This window comes from Lepidochelys kempii, chromosome 9 (assembly GCF_965140285.1).
Source record: "Lepidochelys kempii isolate rLepKem1 chromosome 9, rLepKem1.hap1, whole genome shotgun sequence".
Taxonomy (NCBI): Eukaryota; Metazoa; Chordata; order Testudines; family Cheloniidae; genus Lepidochelys; species Lepidochelys kempii.
This window is the reverse complement of record NC_136388.1, coordinates 34597719-34621202: the sequence shown is the minus strand read 5'-3', so window position 1 is coordinate 34621202 and position 23484 is coordinate 34597719. Positions and strand designations below refer to the sequence as shown.

Here is a 23484-nt window from a genome sequence, read left to right as displayed (position 1 = left end):
ATTTTTGTGCTTCTGTGCAACTTTTTGTGTGCGTGGTGTTTCGCTGTGTGCGTGGGGTTTAGGATCTGTGTGTGTGCACACGCACACAGTTTAGAGGGAACAGTGGTCTGCAGGAAGAAATTACATTATGTAGATTGTTGGCTGATTCAGAGGAAATAGGCTGCGTGCTAAGTGTTTCAAACTCATTCACAATCATAACTATCATTAATATTTACAATTTTAAAAATACATTTGTTATCTGTGCGACACTGGAATATTTATAGGATCCAATTAGTGAGGGTTTGAGAGATGAGCCGTCTGGTCTAATCTTAGCAGAAAGTCCATAAATGCACAACACAGCAATCATGCACATTTATCCACTGTTCCATAAGTCTTTTGAAAGGTTCCTGGTGAAGTGTTTCTAATGCGCACATGTGTTCTTACTACTTAAGAGTTAACCTTTTCATTCTATTCAAGAAGCTGGACAAAATCGTTAAGGATGTCATGATTTTCTGGGCTATATGTCTGTGTAATAAGTCCAGCTTGATGTTGATGTAAGCCCAGTTGGGACTTTCAATTTTCCTGTAATTTGATCAGTAAAAAACTTTAAACTGAGGGGAAGATAAAGGGCTAGATCATCAGCTGATACATTGATGTCGCTCCACTGAAGTCAATGGAGATGTGCTGATCTATACCATCTGAGGATCTGGCCCAAGGACCAGATGCTCATCTCAGTTGAGATGTACTAATGTAAATGTAGAATATCTCCATTCATTTCAGTGGAGCTACTTCAGATTGGCACTAATTTAACTGAGATCAGAATCTAACCCAAGGTCTTTGATACTGCAAAAACAGCATCCTCTAATGTAATAATTGGAAGATGTGGTATACATACTTATTTTCAGTTATCTACATTTTTATTCTGATTTCATATACATTGTCTTTTGCCTTCCTGCTAGTTGTTGGTTATAATCTGTTATTCCTATTACTATAGGACTGAACCACCCTACTCGTGGACGGGGACCCTGTTTTGCTAGGTGTTGTATGAACACAGAACAAAAAGATTGTCTGTGCTTCATGGAGCTTACAATCTAAGCATAAAACAAGAAACAACAGCTTGATACAGACAGATGCGGAGTACAAATGAACAATGAGACAATATTTGTCAGCACGATGTACAGCCTACATCTTATTCTGTCCTCTCATCATGTATGATAACCCTAGTTTTACATGTCCACTGCATGGCCAATCAGTGCAAGTTACACTACTTCACCATTACCTGGCCAACTTGAACCCTATGTCACACATACCTTAAGGCAATAGATAGATCACATCTCAGTTTGGCCCAGAGACTTCCATGGGAGTTGCACTTGTTTACACAAGCTGTGAGTTTAGCCCATTATATCATGCTGCAGTATTCATCTGTTGCAATGCAAAGGATGGATTCATAGCAAAACGTTATGCTGCCTGTGAATGGATGGATTGGCTAATCATTCATACCATTGAGCAGCTATGATGTTAGTTATGGGAAGCAGTGTCATGTAGTGGTTAGTGCAGAGGCCTGGCACACTTGGGTGCTTTGAATCTTTATGAATTAACATTTGTAAATCATTTTGAGAGCTTGACAGGGGCAAGCTTGCCCCACCCACTGGAGTAGCTACAGGGAACTTCAGTTACCTGGCTGCAGGGGTTTTATTTCTCTGGAGCAGTTTCTGCCTTTGGCCATTGGGATTGCTGTCGATGATCATTCCCGAGCAGCTGTTCTACCTGTCCCCTTGCAGATTTTAGTCTTAATCCATCATTGCCTGCCAGGTGTGCAAACTGGAGGTAGGGGAGAAGTCAGGCTTCTTTCTGCAGGGTGGCTCTGTAAATGCTAAGGCCTTCAACTTGAAAGTTGTGCTTGCACAGCCCAGGAGAATGTGTCTGGGGGAAGGGGGTAGTTCTAAATTGACTCCCAGCTGCCTAAGACCCCAAGGGTCTATTGCAACAGCTATGAATTGCCCCCACTGTCCCCTGCCACACCTCAGCAGCAGGGGGTAGGAATGGTGGTATGGAAATAAGGCACATAACCCATTCTATCCATCCTAGGAGACTCTTTAACATAGATCTGCTGCTTTGCAGGGTGTCCCAGAGGAAGAGGCCCTGAAAGAATGCCTCTGATCTTCAGAGGAAAGGTGGTCTGGGCCAACCATTTTATACACCATGTGTCAGTATAGAAGTCAGCCCTATGTACATAGACTAAGAGAAAAGCAGGATTTGTTTTACACCCTTCTGTTAGCTACTTTTTCCTGCTATCACCCTTTCTGGGTAAATTACACTTATTTCAGATCCTACTGAACTATTATTATTGTTTTATTTGTATTATCGTGGTCCCTAAAGGCACCAGTTGTGGACCAGGACCCCATTGTGCCAGGTTCTGTTCAAACACTCATTGATAAGTTACACTGATTTACCCAACATCATCCATGTTGTAATCTACTTACTGTGGCAGAGCTCCAACCTTGTCCCCATGATTCCCGCACTTTCAGTCGGTATATGCTAGCCTCAGAGGCTCACTGCAACCCTCCACATAGCCCTTCTCTCTCTAGGGCCAGGGTTACAGTCTACTGAGGCCTTTTCATCATAAGCCAGCAAGGAGGTTGGTGAGAGAACTCCCACAGTCTCTGTTGTCCTTATGGGCTTATTCCCAAACAATTTAGCCTCCTGTCCTGACAGGGGCCTGTCTTCCCATCCCAGGAGGTGTTTCTGTAGTGGCGGGTGGGGGGAACCCGGGCCCGCCCTCTACTCTGGGTTCTGGCCCAGGGACCCTAATGGCAGCAGCTGTTGACAGCCAACCTTTCGTCGCCAGAGCTGCTACACTTCCCTGGGCCACTTCCCCACAGCTCTCCCGCTTCCCTCTCTTAACGCCTTCTTCACTCTTACCTTAGGGCTCCCTTTCCAGTGGCTTGAGAATGTTTTCATTACCCAGCCCTTCAGCCGCACTTCCTTTCCTCTGGCTCCCTTTTTCCTTCCCCCAGCCTGACTGGAGTGAGCTCTTTTAAGTGAGAGGAATTGGTGGCTGGGCATTCTTTATAGAAGTGGCTTTTGGCTTTGGAATTCTTTTACAGTATTAGAGGAGCCTTAATTAGTCAGGTGTTCACATTAGCTTAACGACCTCACCTGACTCTTTGCAGATTAATTGGAGTCGGGTGTTCTCATTAGCATAACAGCCTCAATCGACTCTTTGCAGGCTAATTGGAATCATGTGTTCACCCTAGCCTCCGCTCTGGTCAGTCAGGGAACAGAAAACTGCTTATCCAGTGGCCAGTATATCTGCCTTCTACTACTCTGCTGTACGAAGTCGTATCGAAGGTCATCTCACTGTGGCTGGGGTCCGTGCTGGCAGACGTGGTCAACCCCAACCAGACCTACACCGTCCCGGGACATACCATGTTTGATGATCTGTATTTGCTCCGTGATCTCTTGGAACTTGGGTGTGGAAATGATCTGTCGTTCGCCCTTCTGTCCCTGGATCAGGAGAAGGCGTTCGACAGGGAGGACCACGGGTATCTCCTGGGCACTCTGTGAGCGTTCAGTTTCGGACCCTAATTTGTGGGTTTTCTCCAGGTGCTGTACACCTCCGTGAGTGTCTGGTCGGGCTCAACTGGACCCTGATCGAGCCTGTCAGCTTTGGGCAGGGAGTACGGCAGGGGTGCCCCCTCTCAGGCCAGCTGTACGCTCTGGTGATTGAGCCCTTCTTCTGTCTCCTCCGATGGAGGCTGACTGGGTTGATGCTGCAGGAGCCAGAGCTGCAGCTGGTCCTGTTGGCATACGCCAACAACATGCTCCTCATCGTCCAGAACCCGGGCAACTTGGTGCAGGTGGAGGCTTGCCAGGCCGTCTACTTGGCAGCCTCCTCCGCCTGGGTCAACAGGGTCAAGAGCTCTGGCTTGGTGGTAGGGGACTGGTGGCAGGCGAGCTACCTCCCACTTGCGCTTCAGGCCATTTGGTGGAGCGTGAGTCCGCTGCTCTATCTAGGCATTTACCTTTCTGCCACGCATCCGTCTCCACCGGAGAACTGGCACGGTTTAGAGGGTAGGGTGGTAGAGTGGCTCCGGAGATGGACAGGACTACTGCGGTGTCTCTCCCTTCAAGGGAGGGCACTGGTGCTTAATCAACTAGTCTTGTCCATGCTCTGGTATTGGTTTAACACCCTGGTCCCGGCCCCAGATTTCTTGGCCAACCTCTGAACGTTGATTCTGGAGTTCGTCTGGTCAGGACTGCACTGGGTCTCTGCAGGGGTTCTCCATCTACCCCTGGAGGAGGGAGGACAGGGCCTGAAGTGTCTGGGCACTCAGGTCCATGTCTTCTGCCTCCAGGCCCTGCAGAGGCTCCTTTATGGTGCAGGTAGTCCGGCATGGAGCGTACTGACACACGCCTTCCTGCGCCGCTTCCGAGGGTTCCGATATGACCAGCAGCTCCTTTATCTCCATCCGAGAGGTCTTCCATGAGACATCTCCAGGCTGCCGGTCTTCTACCAGGACCTCCTCTCGACCTGGAAGCTGCTCTCGGTGACCAGGTCCATGGCGGCCACCAAGGGGGTAGATCTCATGGAGCTCCTGCTACACAACCCCCAGCTCCATGTACAGGTGATTGAGTCCCCCTCGGTACACCAGAGGTTGGTCCTGGCGGAAGTCACCAGAGTTGGAGACCTCCTGGACTATGACCGGGGAGACTAGTTGGATCCCCTGACTCTTGCTTGGCGCATGGGGCTCTCCAGGCCTTGTACTCCCTGGCGCGTACTTCAGGAGGTGAGGGGCGCTTTACCGCCCACTGCTCGGGTCTTCCTTGACTGGGTCCTGCGAGAAAGCACGACCCGCACACCCTCCACCCCAGGCCCTCCAGACCTTTTCATCGGACCCTTGCCCTGTGGACCTGCCAGGCTATCCCACCCCTTTACCGCGAGCTGGCTGCATGATTTGCAGCCGGTTCAGTTCTGGACCGTGCCAAGAAAACATCTGTACACGCTCGTGCTCCACACTCTTTTTGTCTTCACCCTCATGTCCTGCCCGTGACACGAATTGGCGAGACCTCTTGCCACCTCTGGAGGGTGAGGAGCCCCGGTGGGCCAGCCTATATTCCACCCTGGTCCCGAGGCCCACAGGGGATGTCTGTTGGCGGATCCATCATGGAGCTGTGAGCCTGGGCGTGTACTTGGCGCGGTTCATTCCCCTCCCAGACACCTGCCCCTTTTGCAGCATGAGGGAGACCCTGGTGCACATGTACCTGGAGTGCGCCAGATTGCAGCCCCTATTCTGGCTCCTCTTGGATATATTATTACGTTTTTGGTCCCCTCACCTGTTCATCTACGCACTCCCTATCCGTGGCCCCACAAAGTCGCAGGACCTCCTTGTCAACCTCCTCCTAGCCCTGGCCAAAATGGCCATCTACAAAACCAGGGAGAGGAGGTTGGCTGACGAGGTTTCCTGTGACTGTGGGGTCCACTTCCTGGATCCCAACAGGACTACTCTGCTATAGCCAACTGGCCTGGGTCTATCACATTACCCCCAGCAAAATGTACACCTCCAGGTGTCTTGCTGCTGAATTTTGCCTCACGTTTTCTAAGGAGTCTGAACAGTAGTAGCTAGTGAATTGAATAATGGAAGTATGAATTATAACAGAAGCAGGTGTAGTTGTAGACTATGGGGTTAACAGAGAAGCTACTTGGTTTGGGTGCAATGGTGCATATGTAAAATGGAATCTGAACCTAGGAAGGAATGTTAATTATGTTTGTTGTGCAACAAAGGATCAGAGAAAGCAAAGGGCAAGAAAAAAAATCAATACATTACAGGGTTTAATTATTGAGTGAAATGTGAAAATGTTGCTTGTATGTAATTAATCAGACTGAACTTTTACATGCAGGAAAACTACTTCTAGAACCAGTAACAGTATTTTCAGCAGAACACATAGTGATCAGTTAATACAGTGGACAGCTCTTGCACATCTACTGGCCAAATCAAAATGAAGCGAAACCAATGACTTATTTTGGCCTAGAAGGCTGCCATTCAGGTGACTTTCTTCTAATTTTCCCATTTGAATTGTGCACTTCTCTTTCTGTTCTGTTCAGCAGTAAAGCATACAAGAATTTATCCATTGGTTTTATTGGGGCTTCATTGTCCAAGCTCCGCTCGGGCACAGTAACAAGTGGGGTGGGGGAGCGGAGGATGGGACTGTTAAGGACACTGGTCACAGCTCCTTGATTCTCAGCCCCACAGGACCAGTGTAAATTAAAGCAGAGGATTAGCTTCAGCTGATGCTATTGATGTGTCAGTGGAGAATTGGGTAGAGTGGAGCCTCCCTCGGCTATACTCTTTGCTCTCACTTCTCTGTCCTCTTTGCCCTCTCCATATCCTTACTCCAAGGTTGAGGGATCCAGAACAGAACTTTATGCTAGCAGAAGCTTCCCCTAGGCAGGGGGAATTCTCCAAAGGCAAACTATGGTTGCTTTAACACAGCACAAAGTGCACTTGACAAACTGGAGATTCCTGACCTTTACAGTTTCACAAAATGCAAATGAATTGGCCACTTAAAACAATCCACACTGAAACAACATCCCCCGCAAAATAAATAAAGTAGCAAGAACCCCCCACCTAGCCACCCACATCCTTCAAGCCCCCTTCTCTTACTGAAGACCCTGGGAAAAAGAAAGGGGTTAATAAATGTGGGATCTGAGTGGCCAATAGTTGGGGGACAGAATTCCAAAGCCAAAAGCCACTCCTATAAAGAATGCCCAGTCACCAATCCCTCTCACTTAAATAGGGTTGCCCCATACCACTTCCAGAAGCAGCCGGCACCACGTCCCTGTGGCTTTTGTGGGGGAAGAGGGCTCCGTGCTCTGCCCTCACCTGCAGGCACCGCCCTCACCTCCTATTAGCCAGGAATGGGGAACTGCAGCCAATGGGAGCTTCGGGGGAGCTACCCACAGGTGAGGGCAGCGTGCGGAGCCCTCTGCTCCGCCTCCCCCAGGGGCTGCAGGGACGTGCTGCTGGCCGCTTCTGGGAGCGGGGCTAGTGCAGGCAGGGAGCCTGCCCTGGTGCGTACCACTGCCACCCTGGAGCAGCTCCAAGTAAGTGGTGCCGGGCCGGAACCTGCACCGCCCCCGCAGCCCCCCCCCGCCCTGAGCCCCCTGCTGCACCTTGCACCCCTCCTGCACCCCAACCCCCTGCCCTGAGCTGTACACCCCTCACCCCTCCTCTGCCCCAACCCCTTGCCCTGAGCCCCCTCCCACACCTCAATCTCCTGCCCCAGCCCTACATTCATGGCCCTGCATGCAATTTCCCCACCTAGATGTGACCTTTGCACCAAAATGTTTGCCCACCACTGGCCTAGCAGCTGGAGAAACATGTCGCTGCTTCTGGGAGCTGTGCAGAGCCGGGAGCTGTGCAGAGCCAGGGCAGGCAGGCAGCTTGCCTTAGCCCTGCGGTGCTGACCAGAGCCATCAGGGTCCCTTTTTGACCGGGTGTTCCAGTTGAAAACCGGATGCCTGGGAACCCTACACTTAAACCAAAGGCCCAGTAGTTCTAGTGCCTCAGAAGATTGTATGGGCCCACACAGAGGCAGTTGCCAGGCAACTAGGGTTCAAACTACTGGTTATGGGGATTCAACTGCCCCTTCCCTAGGTTTTCTAGACCCAAACAAATTCACATGCTTTTACTCATGTGAAAGCTACTTTTATGTCTCTGGGTGATGAGCCATCTAAGTATATCTCCTTTCTTTTTCTAGTCTAGCTCACAACCATCTGCTATTTTTGCTTTCCGCTCCCTGGGCAGACGTACCCTGATAAGTCTAGTTATACGTAGCGCCTTAGGCTACATCTACACCTGGAACTCTTCTGTGTGTGTGAGAGAGAGAGAGTGAGAGAGAAAGATTCCCAGCTCATGCAGACATGCTATTGCTAGTTCTTCTTTGAGTGTTTGCTCATATCAATTCCAGTTAGGTGTATGCGTGTGCACGGCTGTCAGAAACTTTTCCCTAGCACCTACCCATTGGGCCGGCTGTGGAGCCCCCTGGAGTGGTGTCAATAGGGTGCTCTATATACGACCCTGCTGGCCTGAGCCCCCTTCAGTTCCTTCTTACCTCCAGTGACGGTTGTTGGAACAGTGGTCTCTTGTTCACAAGTGCTCCACTAATCCCTAGCTGTTCTGCTTATCTTTGTATATAGTTACCTATTGTTAGTTAATTGTTCTCTTCTAGTTGTGAATTGTAGTCTTTAATGGTTGGGGAGATTTCCCCTTCACCGAGTGCCCTGCGGGGCTCAGGGGCATGCCGTCCCAGGGCTTCAAACCCTGTAGCTCCTGCGCCATGCCCATGCCCACGGACAACCCTGAAGACTTCTGTCTCTGGTGTCTGGGAGAAGCCCACCAGGCGGACAAGTGCAAGATCTGCAAGACCTTCAAGCCTCGCACCGGAAAAGAGAGGGACATTTGATTGAAACAACTCCTCATGGAGTCTGCCCTCCATCCACAGCAGGACCTGGCCCCGAGCACCTTGGAGTGGAGCACTCCTCCGGCTGTGCTGTCTGCGGCACTGAAAAAGGACTTGGCATGCCTACCCAGGGGACGATGGTCTCCCGGGCCCCAGAAGCATTCCCCTCGGCACTGCTCTCACTCGCTGGCTGCCTGCAAGAAAGAGGCTAAGGACAAGCCTCTACAACAGCCTGTCACGGACACTGCAACTCCGGCACAGCACAGTGGGGAACGTGGGCCTACAGCCGACAGACCCTCTGGTTGGGCTCAACTTTCGCGGGCCCCCGTCTCCCCAGGAAGTCCCGCACTCCTGGACTCCCCAAGGCTGCAGGTGGAGGAGGTCATGTTACCCTCCACACTGGACACTTTTGAGGCCACTAGAGGGCTTATTGAAATGATGGCACCCAAGTCTCCAGTCTCAAGACCCCCCACTACCTCGAGGCCAGGTACCGTCCAGAGGCAAACTGGCTATGTTCAGGCCGCCTGCCCCTTGACCAGGATGTCCACGCCGTTCTGAGTCCCGGCACTGCACTTATGCCCTGCACCTGTCTGACTCGCAGCACTGGTCTCACAGCCCTCACGACCCTCTGAGCCACTCCCTCTTGAGGTGGTCGTCGGCTGATAGGTCGTGGTCCCGCTCGAGGTCCAGGTCCCACTCTGTGACCTCATGGCACCATTTGCATTGACCTCAGACTTCACTTTCCAGTCATCACTCGACGGACTGGCACCGCTCTACACAACGGTACCGCTCTATGTCATGGCACCACACCGCATCTCGGCACCGCTCCCCAACGTGGCACTGGTCCTGTTCACGCCACCATTCCAGATTCCGCTCCAGGCACCAGTCCCTGCTTCAGCACTGGCCTCGATCGTGCCGCTGCTCTGCATCCTGGCGCCGATCTACATCGTGGTGTCACTCCCCACTGAGGCGAGGCTCCACTTTGCGGTGCCGATTGACCTCCTCACAGTGGCACCGCTGGTCACCGTCTGGTCCTCGCTATTCCTCACAGCACCCATCCCGTCCATTTGAGGAGGAGGCCTCTGTGGTGCAGTCTTGCACTGCTCCCCCTTGGCCGTCCCACTTGAGGTCGCCCTCCCTCAGGTCGGGGAGGGCATTGGGGCTTCAGAAGCTCCCAGATCAGGGCCAGGAAGTCTTAGATAGGATGCTTCAGCGCCCCAGTGGCAATTCTGGACCCCTGGGCATACCATCAGGCCCAAGGTACCCCTCCTGGCGTTCCCCCACCATCCTGTTTGGGGTCTTGCTCCCAGAGGCAACCCTCAGCCGCCTGCCTCAGGACCCACCACAGAACCCAGATCCAACCCCACCCCCAGTGGAGGCTACACCCAGTGTTCCGGAGGAACTGGTCCCAGAGGATCAAGAGGCCGTCACGGAACCAATCCTGCCAGTGGCTTCTTCCTTGTCATCTCCTGACGAGGAGGTGGCAGGTACCTCCCACATCCGGGCTGCCACCCATGAATTACAGGGCCCTGCAGGAGCTCCTCCGATGGGTGGCCCTAAATATGAACCTCCAGGTGGAGGAGGCAGTCAAGGACGAGAACCCCGTGGTAGACATCCTGGCACCAGAGGGGCCCTCTTGGGTGACCTTACCCATGCTAAAGACCATCCTGTCTAACGCAAAGTCTATTTGGCAAATGCCTGCCTCCATTCCCCCTACGGCCAAAGGGGCTGAACGAAAGTACTTTGTCCCCACTAAAGGGTACAAATATCTCTTCACCCACCCTCCTCCATGTTCCTTTGTGGTGGAGGTGGTGAATGAGAAAGAGAGGCAGGGTCAACAGAGGCATGCACCCAAATCAAGAGATGGTAAATGCCTTGATTTGTTTGGGAGAAAGGTTTATTCAACAGGGGGCCTCTTTCTCTGGCTTGCTAATCAGCTCGCAATCCTGAGCAGGTACAGTTACAGCTCATGGTCTGCAGTCCAGAAGTTCAAGAAGAAGAAGAGCTTCTCCCACCAGAGTCACGGGCAGAATTAGGAGCCATCACCAAAGAGGGAAGAGTCATAGTCCGGACCTCCCTCCAGGGCTCTCTGGACGCTGCGGACTCAGCAGCGTGTACTTTGGAGTCTGTTATCTCCATGAGACGCAACACCTGACTCCAATCCTTGGGTCTCCCTTCGGAAGTTCAGCAAACTATTCAGGACCTTCAGTTCGACGGTCAAGGCCTGTTTGCTGAACAGATTAACTCCAGACTGCGTAGCCTAAAGGACTCCTGGAACACCACTAAGTCCGTTGGCATGCATACTCCGTGACCCAAAGGAAGCCTTTCAAACCGCAGACCACTCAGCAGTGGTCTTTCCCTGCTAAGCCCAGGCAGAACTTCTCCCGCAGGAGGAACAGATATAGTTGGCGAAGGCCATTGCGCCCTCCTCCTGGGGAGGGACAGGGACAGTCCAAGATCCCTCCGGGCCCTGCGTGCCCCTTTTGAAGGTGTGCATGAGGATGGATTACCAGTCCACAACCCAGCCAGTTATCCTCCCTTCCTGAACTGTCTATCCCGCTTCTACCATGCATGTTCCCCTATTATGTCGGACCGGTGGGTGTTCCTCATGGTAGAGGTGGGATATTCTATCCACTTCTGATCCTTCCCACCCTCCCATCCCCCTTGCCTATCCCTCTTCAGGGACCCCTCTCACGAGCAACTTCTCATCCAGGAGGTTCAGACCCTCCTCGCTCTAGGAGCGGTGGAGGAGGTTCCCCAGGAGCTCAAAGGCAAGGGTTTCTACTCCCTTTACTTCCTCGTCCCCAAAGCAAAGGGAGGCCTAAGGCTCATTCTGGACCTGAGGGAACTCAACAAGTGCATCGTCAGCTTGAAGTTCTGCATGGTCTCCCTGAGCACAATCATCCCTTCCCTGGATCCGGAAGACTAGTACCCCGCCCTCGATATGAAGGACGCCTATTTCCACATATCTATCACCCCATCTCACACACGGTTCCTCTGCTTTGTGGTGAACAAGGTGCATTATCAGTTCACGGCCCTCCCATTTGGGCTGTGCACAGCTCCTTGCATCTTCACCAAATGCATGGCCATCATGGCAGCCTTTCTTTGCCACCACCACGAGCATGTCTACTCTTACCTGGACGACTGGCTCCTTCGAGGCCGCTCTTGCCAGCAGGTGAATTGTAGGGTGCAGATGGTCAGGGACACGTTCAAATGCTTGTGCCTCATTCTCAATGTCAGCAAATCAGTCCTTATTTCAACTCAAAGAATAGAGTTCATTGGGGCAGTGCTCAATGTGAATCAAGCAACAGCATTCCTCCCAGAGGCACGGCAACTGGCCCTCTCACAGATAATCAGCAGCCTTTGCAGCTTCCCCACCACCACGGCAAGGCAATGTCTCAGGCTGCTGGGTCACATGGCGTCCTGCACTTACATGGTGCAGCATGCCAGGTTATGACTCAGGCGTACCGCCCGGGCTGCAACAGTCTGGACACGGTGCTGACCGTTCGGAGGCATACCCTTGACTCCCTACGTTGGTGGCTGGACCCCTGATGGGGGTGCTGGGGTTCCTTTCCACCCTCCCCAGCCCAATTTGACTCTGGTAATGGACGCGTCCGCGCTGGGCTGGGGAGCACATCTCGGGAGCCTGACGACTCGGGGCTTATGGCAGGTACAGGAACTGGCCTTGCATATCAACATCAAGGAACTCAGAGCGATCTGCCTTGCGTGTCAAGTGTTTCTGTCCCACCTGCAGAGCCACTGCATAGTGGCACTGATGGACAATATTACAGCCATGTTTTATATAAACAGGCAAGGCGGAGCCCAATCGTCTCCTCTCTGTCAGGAAGCCCTCCTACTGTGGAACTTCTGTCTAGCCCACTCCATCCTTCTCCAAGCTTTATACCAGCTGGGGTTTCAGAATGTACTGGCGGACAGCTTGAGCAGACCGTTCCTCACGCACGAGTGGCTGATTCTTCCGGACATCATTCACTCTATCTTCCACAGCTGGGGGTTTCCCCGAATCAACCTGTTTGTCATGAGGGCCAACAGGAAGTGTCCAACCTTCTGGTCCTTCCAGGACCACATCCCAGGCTCGATCACAGATGTGTTCATGATTCCATGGTTTGGTCAACTGTTGTATGCCTTCCCTCCATTTCCATTCATCCACAAGGTGCTTCTCAAGGTCTGCAGGGACAAGGTGGATGTCATACTGGTGGCCCCAGCTTGGCCTTGTCAGTGCTGGTACCCCACCCTCATGGAGCCATCAGTCCAGTCACTGGCATGTTTACCTCTCACTCCAGACCTCATCTCGCAGAACTACAGTCATCTCCTTCACTCGGATCTTCAGTCGCTCCATCTCATGGCCTGGAGTATTTGTGGTTGAACCAGGCAGAGTTTGCCTGCTCAGACCTGGTGAGACAGGTGCTTCTGGAAAGCTGCAAGCCATCTACCAGGGCCACTTACAAAGTGAAATGGAAAAGATTCTCTATCTGGTGTGCCCAAAGGCAGGTGCTCCTGCTCCAGGCTTCAATCTCGTGTATCCTGGATTATCTCCTGCACTTGAAGGACCAGCACCTGGCATTCGGTTCTCTCAAGGTTCATCTCGAGGTCATTTCGGCATTCCACCTGGGCGTTTGCGGGCGCTTGGTGTTTGCACACCCCATCGTGGGATGCTTCCTAAAAGGTTTGGAGAAGATTCATCCCCCGATGAAGCCCCCTGTTCTAACCTGGGACCTCAACCTAGTTCTTTCTTGCCTCATGAGTCCTCCCTTCGAGCCATTAGCCTCCTGTTCGCTCCTCTACCTTTCTTGGAAGGTTGCTTTTTTGGCGGCCATCACCTCGTCCTGATGCATGTCTGAACTGTGGGCCCTCATGTCTGACTCTCCGTAAGCTATTTTTCATAAGGACAAGGTGCAGCTTAGACCTCACCTGGCCTTCCGTCCCAAAGTCGTGTCCTGCTTCCATGTTAGCCAGGAGATTTTTCTGCCAGTTTTCTACCCAAAACTGCATGCCAGCCCTTGTGAACAGCCGCTGCACTTCCTGGATGTCAGGAGGGTGCTTGCTTTCTATATCGACCGCACAAAGCCATTCCTCAAGACAACAAAGAAAGAAGTGGGACCGCTAAACACTGAGGATGGAGTGGAGGTCAAGGATAATCTAGGCATGGCCCAATATCTAAACAAATACTTTGCCTCAGTCTTTAATAAGACTAAAGAGGATCTTAGGGATAATGGTAGCATGACAAATGGTAATGAGGATATGGAGGTAGACATTACCATATTTGAGGTAGAAGCGAAACTCAAACATCTTAATGGGACTAAATCGGGGGGCCCAGATAATCTTAATCCAAGAATATTAAAGGAATTGGCACAAGAAATTGCAAGCCCATTAGCAAGAATTTTTAATGAATCTGTAAACTCAGGGGTTGTACCATATGATTGGAGAATTGCTAACATAGTTCTTATTTTTAAGAAAGGGAAAAAAAGTGATCCGGGTAATTATAGGCCTGTTAGTTTGACATCTGTAGTATGCAAGGTCTTGAAAAAAATTTTGAAGGAGAAGGTAATTAAGGACATTGAAGTCAATGGTAAATGGGACAAAATACAACATGGTTTTACAAAAGGTAGATCGTGCCAAACCAACCTGATCTCCTTCTTTGAGAAAGTAACAGATTTTTTAGACAAAGGAAACGCAGTGGATCTAATTTACCTAGATTTTTAGTAAGGCATTTGATACCGTGCCACATGGGGAATTATTAGTTAAATTGGATAAGATGGGGATCAATATGAAAATTGAAAGGTGGATAAGGAATTGGTTAAAGGGGAGACTACAACGGGTCCTACTGAAAGGTGAACTGTCAGGCTGGAGGTAGGTTACCAGTGGAGTTCCTCAAGGATTGGTTTTGGGACCAATCTTATTTAATCTTTTTATTACTGACCTTGGCACAAAAAGTGGGAGTGTGCTAATAAAGTTTGTGGATGATACAAAGCTGGGAGGTATTGCCAATTTAGAGAAGGACAGGGATACCCTACAGGAGGATCTGGATGACCTTGTAAACTGGAGTAATAGTAATAGGATGAAATTTAATAGTGAGAAGTGTAAGGTCATGCATTTAGGGATTAATAACAAGAATTTTAGTTATAAGCTAGGGACGCATCAATTAGAAGTAACGGAGGAGGAAAAGGACCTTGGAGTATTGGTTGATCATAGGATGACTATGAGCCGCCAATGTGATATGGCTGTGAAAAAAGCTAATGCGGTCTTGGGATGCATCAGGAGAGGTATTTCCAGTAGGGATAAGGAGGTTTTAGTACCATTATACAAGGCACTGGTGAGACCTCACTTGGAATACTGTGTGCAGTTCTGGTCTCCCATGTTTAAGAAGGATGAATTCAAACTGGAACAGGTACAGAGAAGGGCTACTAGGATGATCCAAGGAATGGAAAACTTGTCTTATGAAAGGAGACTCAGGGAGCTTGGTTTGTTTAGCCTAACTAAAAGAAGGTTGAGGGGAGATATGATTGCTCTGTATAAATATATCAGAGGGATAAATACCAGAGAGGGAGAGGAATTATTTAAGCTCAGTACCAATGTGGACACAAGAACAAATGGATATAAACTGGCCACTAGGAAATTTAGACTAGAAATTAGACGAAGGTTTTTAACCATCAGAGGAGTGAAGTTTTGGAATAGCCTTCCAAGGGAAGCAGTGGGGGCAAAGGATCTATCTGGCTTTAAGATTAAACTCGATAAGTTTATGGAGGAGATGGTATGATGGGATAACATGGTTTTGGTAATTAAATATTCATAGTAAATAGGCCCAATGGCCTGTGATGGGCTATTAGATGGGGTGAGATCCGAGTTACCCAGGAAAGAATTTTCTGTAGTATCTGGCTGATGAATCTTGCTCATATGCTCAGGGTTTAGCTGATTGCCATATTTGGGGTCGGGAAGGAATTTTCCTCCAGGGCAGATTGGAAGAGGCCCTGGAGGTTTTTCGCCTTCCTCTGTAGCATGGGGCACGGGTCACTTGCTGGAGGATTCTCTGCTCCTTGAAGTCTTTAAACTACGATTTGAGGACTTCAATAGCACAGATATAGGTATGAGGTTTTTTTTGTAGGAGTGGTGGGTAAAATTCTGTGGCCTGCGTTGTGCAGGAGGTCAGACTAGATGATCATAATGGTCCCTTCTGACCTAAATATCTATAAATCTATGAAACTCAGTTGTTCGTTGCTTTAGCAGCGCAGATGAAAGGTTTGCCAGTCTCTTCTCAGCGGATCTCCTCCTTGTATTAGTATTCACGCTTGTTATGACTTGGTGAAGGTTCCTCCGCCTGCCATCACAGCTCACTCCACAAGGGCGCAGGCCTTGTCGACAGCCTTCCTGGCCCATGTACCGCTCCAGGAGATCTGCAGAACTGCCACGTGGTCTTTAGTGCACACCTTCATGTCGCACTACACCATTGTCCACCAATCTAGGGACGATGCGGCCTTCAGCAGAGCGGTACTTCAGTCTGCAATACCTTGACTGTGACCCCACCTCCGAGATAAGGCTTGGAAGTCACCTAACTGGAATTGATATGAGCAAGCACTCGGAGAAGAAAAAATGGTTACTCACCCTTTTTGTAACTGTTGTTCTTTGAGATGTGTTGCTCATATCTAGTCCATTCCCCCGCACCTTCCCCTCTGTCAGAGTAGCCGGCAAGAAGGAACGGAAGGGGCGGTCGGGCCGGCAGGGTCGTATATAGAGCGCCATATCGGTGCCACTCGAGAGAGCTCCACAGCCAGCCCAACGGGTTGCTACTAGGGAAAAGTTTCAGACAGTCGTGCACGCAGTGTGCACACACACCTAAATGGACTAGATATGAGCAACACATCTCGAAGAACAACAGTTATAAAAAGGGTGAGTAACCTTTTTTTCTTGTTGAGCTATCCTAAATATAAAGGGAAGGGTAATCACCTTTAAAATCCCTCCTGGCCAGAGGAAAAATCCTCTCACCTGTAAAGGGTTAAGAAGCTAAAGGTTACCTCGCTGGCCCCTGACCAAAATGACCAATGAGGAGACAAGATACTTTCAAAAGCTGGGAGAAGGGAGAAAAACAAAGGGTCTGTGTCTGTCTGTATGCTGCTTTTGCCGGGGACAGAACAGGAATGGAGTCTTAGAATTTAGTAAGTAATCTAGCTGGAGATGCGTTAGATTATGATTTCTTCAAATGGCTGAGAAAATAGCTGTGCTGAATAGAATGACTTCCTGTCTGTGTGTCTTTTTTGTAACTTAAGGTTTTGCCTAGAGGGATTTTCTATGTTTTGAATCTAATTACCCTGTAAGGTATTTACCATCCTGATTTTACAGAGGTGATTCTTTTTTACTTCTATTAAAAGTCTTCTTGTAAGAAAACTGAATGCTTTTTCATTGTTCTCAGATCCAAGGGTTTGGGTCTGTGGTCACCTATGCAAATTGGTGAGGATTTTTACCAAACCTTCCCCAGGAAGTGGGGTGCAAGGGTTGGGAGGATTTGGGGGGGAAAGACGTTTCCAAACAACGTTTTCTCAGGAACCCAGATAAAGTTTGGTGGTGGCAGTGGAAGTCCAAGGGCAAAGGGTAAAATAGTTTGTACCTTGGGGAAGTTTTAACCTAAACTGGTAAAAGTAAGCTTAGGAGGTTTTCATGCAGGTCCCCACAACTGTACCCTAGAGTTCAGAGTGGGGAAGGAACCTTGACATAAGCTAACACGCTAAAAATAGTAGCGTAGCGACAATAGCAGGGGTAGCAATGAGCGGTGGGACGGAGCACACTCGGGATGGCAACTGGGCTGCTGCTGCTTGTGCTACTGTGGCTGTGCTGTTGTTTGTAGCGTGCTGCCTTGGATGAGAGCTGGCATGACCATGTTTGTGCAAGCTGGGACTCACACCCCAGTTCCAGGTATAGACATATCCTTAAAGTCACAAGGTGTTTTGCATAAGATACATATCGAGATGTGGAAATAATCATACATTGCACTTTAAGAACCTCAGATGAAACTTGTGAAAGTGCTTTATACAAAGTAGCTAACTGAGCCTCGAAATATCCAGCCAGCCAGTCTCGGCACATTTGTTTTTGAGAGGTAAAATGGGGAATAAATTCAACTGAAATAATTTTCAGATTTATGTGCAAATGTAGGTTTTAGCATTCTGAGATACATAAGTAGGTGAATGTTTTCCATTAAGGCCAGATATTGCACCTATCATTCAGTTGTTACTCTGAATTCAATGCGTGGTAGTTTTAAAAAATAATTTCCATTCTTCTTCCTTAACTGATTGAAACACTGAATTAAGCAATTTTGTTATCTCTGTAACTAGTAAGGGGTGTACTGCAGCTTACACAGCAGAAGGTGTTCTTTCAAATACCTGTATTGTTATTGACAGTGCACTTTTAGTTATATTTATTATTATGGGTTTTCTTTGGTTTTTCTTCACTTTCTTTCAGACAGTCCCCAGGTAAAGGGAGCTGGAGACTGGCTTGTTTGCTTGAGAAAGGACTGCAGCATCAAGCCAAGAATTTCTGTGGGGAAAAAGTACAGCTGCTAAACAATGGTAAGTAGAACAGTAGGACAGGTCTGTAAATCAGTGCCAAACTGTGCAAACCTGACTGGTTTCTAGGATCTGTCACACAATCAAAATTCAGCCACTGTTAGTTCAATATAAACAAGCCAGGTCTGAGCTTTGAGTAAAATTTGGACCGACGTGGATTTGAAATGAGAGCATGTAGGTTTTGCAGCATTTTAAAGAGAACTCTTAGTTTTGATGGAATTTTTGCTTGTATTTGGTGTGTTTGAATCATGGATTCCAGAGAAAAAGTTCACAAGACTTCCTCCCTCTCTCCAGCTGAACTTTCACACATCTCTAAGGGTATGTCTACGCTGCAAGTAGACAACCATGGCTGGCCTGGGCCAGCTGACTCATGTAAGCGGGGGAATAGTCCCGCTATTGTGGGGAACTTTCCTGGCTTCTGCACTACCCCGGTGAAATGGGCTAGTGAAAGGATCTGAGTCCTCGCTTCCACTTCCTTTACCCAGAGGCCTCCCTGCCCTTGAGGACTCCCCTTCCACTCTCCTGTCTGGCAAAGTCCTCGTAACCTCAACAAGGCTGGGCCCGGGATTCCTGGGGGGCTCGACCCCCAACTCTGCTGTGGTCACCTAGGACAGGGGCTAGTGTGTCCCCACTCCGGGGTACTCTCTCTGCACTAGGCACTTCTCTGACCCACTGCCCATTACATACAAGTTAAAGCAAATGCAAGTTATTTAATCAACAATTAATTTTAAAAAGAATAAGGAAAAATAGGAAAGGTTAAAGGAAACACATCACCCCGCTCCGTGGCAGAGAACATCACAAACAGTGTCTCTGGAATGTCAGGGCACTTCACAGTCTGTTCCTTGTAAGTCCCAGGCCGCCTTCTCAGGCCCTGGCTTTGCTGCAGGGATGCTGTGGGTTGGACACTTGCTCTGGTGGTGGCCACATGCTCTCAGGCTCTAAGTGGTAGGACCCTTCTTCCCAGTGGCCCCCCCACCCTGTCGGGGTTATGATCCAAGCCTGGCCTGCAGAGCCTCTTGGCTGAGGCGTCTCCCTGTGCTGGGCCCGCTACCCAGGGCCCCCCTTGCTCTCCCCAGCTGCTCACTGCACCCAGCTCTGGACTGCTCCGGCCCCAGCTGCACCACTCTGTCTCTGCACTGCTGCTGCTGCTGCTCTGCCTCCAGCTCCCTGGGCTGCTTCTTTGGCCCCTCTGGCTCTGGTTGCTACAGCCCTGCTCCCAGGACAGGTCTGCTCTGCAGGCTGCTTCTGTGACTCTGCTCCCAGCACTGACCTGCTTCCTGGGCTGCTTTTCTGGACCCTCTGGCTCTGGTGGCTGCAGCTCTCCTCCCAGGGCAAGTCTGCTCTCTCTGGGCTGTGCCTCTGGCTTTGGGGCTGCAGCTCTGCTCCCAGGACAGGGTCTGCTCTCTCTGGATCTGGCACAGCTCTGTTCCCCAGCTCAGCCTGGGCCCCTGCTTTCTCCTTAGCTTGGCCCCACTCTGTCTGACTCAGGCAATTCCAGCTCACACGGAGGATGGGACCTCCCTGGCCTCCTGACTCCCTGATTAGCCTGCCCGACCTGTCATTCAGGCTGACCTGGAACATTGGCCTCTCCCCATTGCTCCTAGGGACTGGAGTTCTCAGGGTCCTGATTCCCCATCGACCCATATATGAGTGAGAGGATTCTGTGTATGGATGTGGGGGAGAGTTACAGCAACACCTGAGTAAGAGTCTGAGTTAACTCTTCAGAAAGACGGGAGAACGGAAGACCTCGGGCTCCTGAAGAATAGCCCGCTCAGGGGGAAGCTGAGAATACAGCTAGGTTAGCTTCTTTGTTTTGCTTGTGTTCAGTGGCTGCAAGTGGGGTGAGGACTATGGCTATCATATTTGGTGATAGTGGGTCACTTTATGTGCTAATGCACATAATGTATAATTTCTGTATAAGGATAAATATGGCTTTCGTGATGCTGGAAAATGTTTTATTCCGAATTGCTAGAGAATCCTATGAACAGCAGCTCTAAGGAATCACCACGAATCTCCCTACTTCGGGTAGAAATACCAAATCATTTCTGTCTTCAACTCAGCCTTCCCACAACATCACAACAAAAAATAGAAAAACAAAATATGTGTTTCTTTGGGTAGGGTAGAGAGGGAATGAGGAATTGCTTGTGTTTGCTTTTAGAATTTGTCAGGTACTCAAGATATCATGAGGATGAGCATGGTATAAAATTCCTAGCTATAGATGGTGTGATACAGCATGGCCAGAGGGCAGCAGGAGAGTGTTAGAAGGGAGCCTTATTCCCTGTAGAGGGAAGAAAGTTTCCTGTAGATTAATTAAAGCACCTGAAGCCAGTCACTTGATAAACCCCCCCGCCCCGTTTCAATCAGACAAGGGAAGGAGTTGAAGCAGAGTGAATTGGCGTTGGAATAGAGAGCAGTTTGGGGGGAAGCAGAGGAGAGTTTGGAGAAGCGCTGTGGTGGACTAAGAAGACCAAGACCCTAGGTAAAGGGACACCTGGTTTGTGCAGAGGGAGGGCAGGAAGCCCCACAAGCTGAAGGGCAGGAGAGGGAAGTAGCCCAGGGGAAGGAACCGCTAGTTCAAGCAGTTTATCGCTATCCCTAGGGCCCCTGGGCTGGGACCTGGAGTAGAGGGCTGACCTGGGTCCCTCCCTCTCCACTCCCCTCCTCTAGGACACTAGTGGGGCAGTTAATACCCCAGTTCAGGGGCGAGAAATGGTGCCCTGAACCCTCCCCAAGAAGAGAAAGCGCGAGACCCATCAAAGTAGTGCCGGCAATTTGCCACAATGGATAGAAGAGGGTTGTTAGTGGTTTTCCCACTATAAACTTGCTATCTGCAGAGGAGGGTAGGGGGCCAGCAATTGCTACTTCTCCTGTGCAGTCCTGCTAGCTCTAGAATAGGGTGTGGATTATGATTTGGGAAAAGGCAACAAAATGCTTCCTGCTGGAGATCTCTGCTCTATAGCTGAGCCTGGTGGCATATGCCACCTTATGAGTATCTATTACAGGAATACTATATCTGTTTGCAGACTAGTTTGGGCTACGTGCTGTCTTGATCTAATTTTAAACAAGGGCAGTGAAAGGAAATGATAACTAGGTTAAAAGAAAATTGTACCTAAAGTAGTTCATTGTGATCAGTCACAAATAGTGACTTGTGGACTGTTAAGCCTGCATGCTAAAGGAGTGAGGTGGTAGGAAAAATGTGATAAAGTTCCTAAGTAAAGCTTCTTGCTGACAGATTGTGCGTGTGGGTGTGTTCCTTCATCTGTTCATCATACCCACAAACCCTGGCAAAATGTGCTGTTTTTTATCCAGGGCACTTAGTATTAAGTAGGGGAACTCTCTGGATTCACAAAACACCTTTGTAGGTGGAATTTGAGGTTAGCACCTCTTCTTGTATGTCTTTTTTGGCCTTAAGGTGAATCTTCAATATTAAACACATGGAGGCAAATAGCTTCTTTGATTCACCATGCACGCACTCAGGAAGTGAAGAAGGCAGCAGGGTGACCGTTCTTTTGGCTGACGCAGTGCACGTAGTGGGCTAGCCACCAGAGCTGTAATGAGGACACGTATCTATTGCTATCGCACCTTCTTTCCCAGTGTCCCAAATTACAAGGGCTACGAAGGGTGAGACATGAGTAGTATTGTACCACACTATATTCCTCTTCAGATTGGCTGGGATGTTTGTTTAAAAGTCAGTGTGTGCCCCGCAAGACACTCTCAGTTCTTCTGATGCTAATATTATTTGGCTATGTGGAAGGATCTGATTTAATATGCCCTTCACTACCAGGGCCTGGAGACCAGACCCCAAAGCAGCACCACTTTCAAACAGACAGCACTGTGTGAAGTGCTTTTGTGGATAATGGAATTTCACCAAATGTTCCAAGAAAATTCTTTGGAACTCCTCCATCCTCCTTCAAATATCCCTTCATTCATGCTTCCAATTATACAGTGTGATACCCCAGAGAAGTGGTTCTCAACCAGGGGTACGTGTACACCTGGAGGTACACAGAGGTCTTCCAGGGGGTACATCAACTCATCTAGATATTTGCCTAGTTTTACAGCAGGCTATATAAAAAGCACCAGCAAAGTCAGTAAAAACTAAAATGACTTGTTTATACTGCTTTATATACTATACACTGAAATGTAAGTACAATATTTATATTCCAATTGATTTATTTTATAATTATATGGTAGCAATGAGAAAATAAGCACTTTTTCAGTAATAGGGTGCTGTGCCTGTCTGATTTTGTGAGCAAGGAACTTTTAAGGGAGGTGAAACTTGGGGGTACCCAAGACAAATCAGACTCCTGAAAGGCGTACAGTTGTTTGGAAAGGTTGAAAGCCACTGCCCCAGAGTTTTAAATCCAAATATCTGAGGTTAATCTCCTTCTGAAATCTCAGAAGAAATCATCTCATCTGGTTTGTTTGAAGAATTGCAGTTCAGTGTTTCTGTATCACAGAAAGCAGCCCTGATCATAAGCCACACTTAACTACTGGAAAACCACAGTGACCACTTGTTACAATGACCACTTCTTGTCATTACAGGACAGCAGTCTGTCTCTTGGGTGGACCTGGCTGTTGGATTTGGCACCTGTGGACCTCTTGCTCCTTTTTGACAATCTTCCTGGCTAAATTCCATTAAATAGTACTGGTGAGTAAAGATTCTTAATTTCTCCTAATTGAAGGCTTCAACCTCAAAATGATTGTTTCACTGAATAACGTAATAGATTTTTTACTGTAAAGTGTTAGATTGAAGTTCGCGTAACATAACCCACAGATCCAAACTTGTTTCTCCCTTTACTAAGCATTCCATAAGGGAAAGTACACTACATTTCAACATTGTACTCAAAGAGGAACATGGAAATTAATAGTGATCCTGGTAAAAGCCTCTGTTAAAGCAGACTTTGCCACATTGTCTAGGGACACCATTGGGCTGGTATCTTTGGCAGTCTGCCACTTCTGGCCCGCAGATGCCCCTGAAATGATGGCTCCTGGGTGTTTGCTGACAAAATCCTCAAAATGCAGAAAAGCTATAATTCTTGTGAACTCCTTGCCCTTTCTCTCTGGCTAAATATCTGCAGCATGTGATTAGCATTTTGTGGCTTTTATCAGCATTATCTTGCTGGGCTTCCTGGATGGAGACTCCAGTATTTTCAAGTATACAGTTTCTCATTTATTAAAAATAGATAGTACCAGTAGTTTCACAGACTGTCTAGGTTTCATCCAGAGTAGTATGAACTCTTTGTCTCTAGAGAATCTTCTTTCCAAGACCATCTCTGGGCTTCATGTTTCTTTCATAATGCCCTGTGCTGGGAATGCGGCAGAAGTGTGAACTCAGCCACTGGAATGTGGGAACACCCCCCTTTTGCCTCACAGGTTTAATTGTTCTAGTTGCCAGGTTGGTGTTGATTTGTGTCCAGAAGAAGTCACACCCAACACTCTTTGGCCACAGGGATAGACCTTTAAAGGTGGGATG

At 49.1% G+C, this 23484-nt stretch overlaps 2 protein-coding genes across 10 annotated transcripts in view; one reads left to right on the top strand and one right to left on the bottom strand.

Annotated features, from left to right (window-relative positions):
• Window positions 1-8161, bottom strand: part of SLC19A3 (solute carrier family 19 member 3) — a 32239-nt gene extending 24078 nt beyond the window's left edge. For 2 of the 4 annotated variants that reach the window (XM_073359852.2, XM_078854436.1), the window contains exon 1: window positions 2463-2483. The gene's annotated coding sequence lies outside the window, so the exon portion shown is untranslated. Of the gene's footprint in view, window positions 1-2462; window positions 2484-2901; window positions 3041-8094 lie in introns of those variants that run through there. The other 2 variants (XM_073359855.2, XM_073359856.2) reach the window with 2 other exon arrangements.
• LOC140917320 (C-C motif chemokine 20) overlaps window positions 1-23484 on the top strand; it is a 67863-nt gene that overhangs the window by 34659 nt on the left and 9720 nt on the right. For 4 of the 6 annotated variants that reach the window (XM_073359871.1, XM_073359872.1, XM_073359866.1 and 1 more), the window contains exons 2-3: window positions 17908-18014; window positions 22554-22659. The gene's annotated coding sequence lies outside the window, so the exon portion shown is untranslated. Of the gene's footprint in view, window positions 1-7041; window positions 7085-15601; window positions 16611-17907; window positions 18015-22553; window positions 22660-23484 lie in introns of those variants that run through there. The other 2 variants (XM_078854438.1, XM_078854437.1) reach the window with 2 other exon arrangements.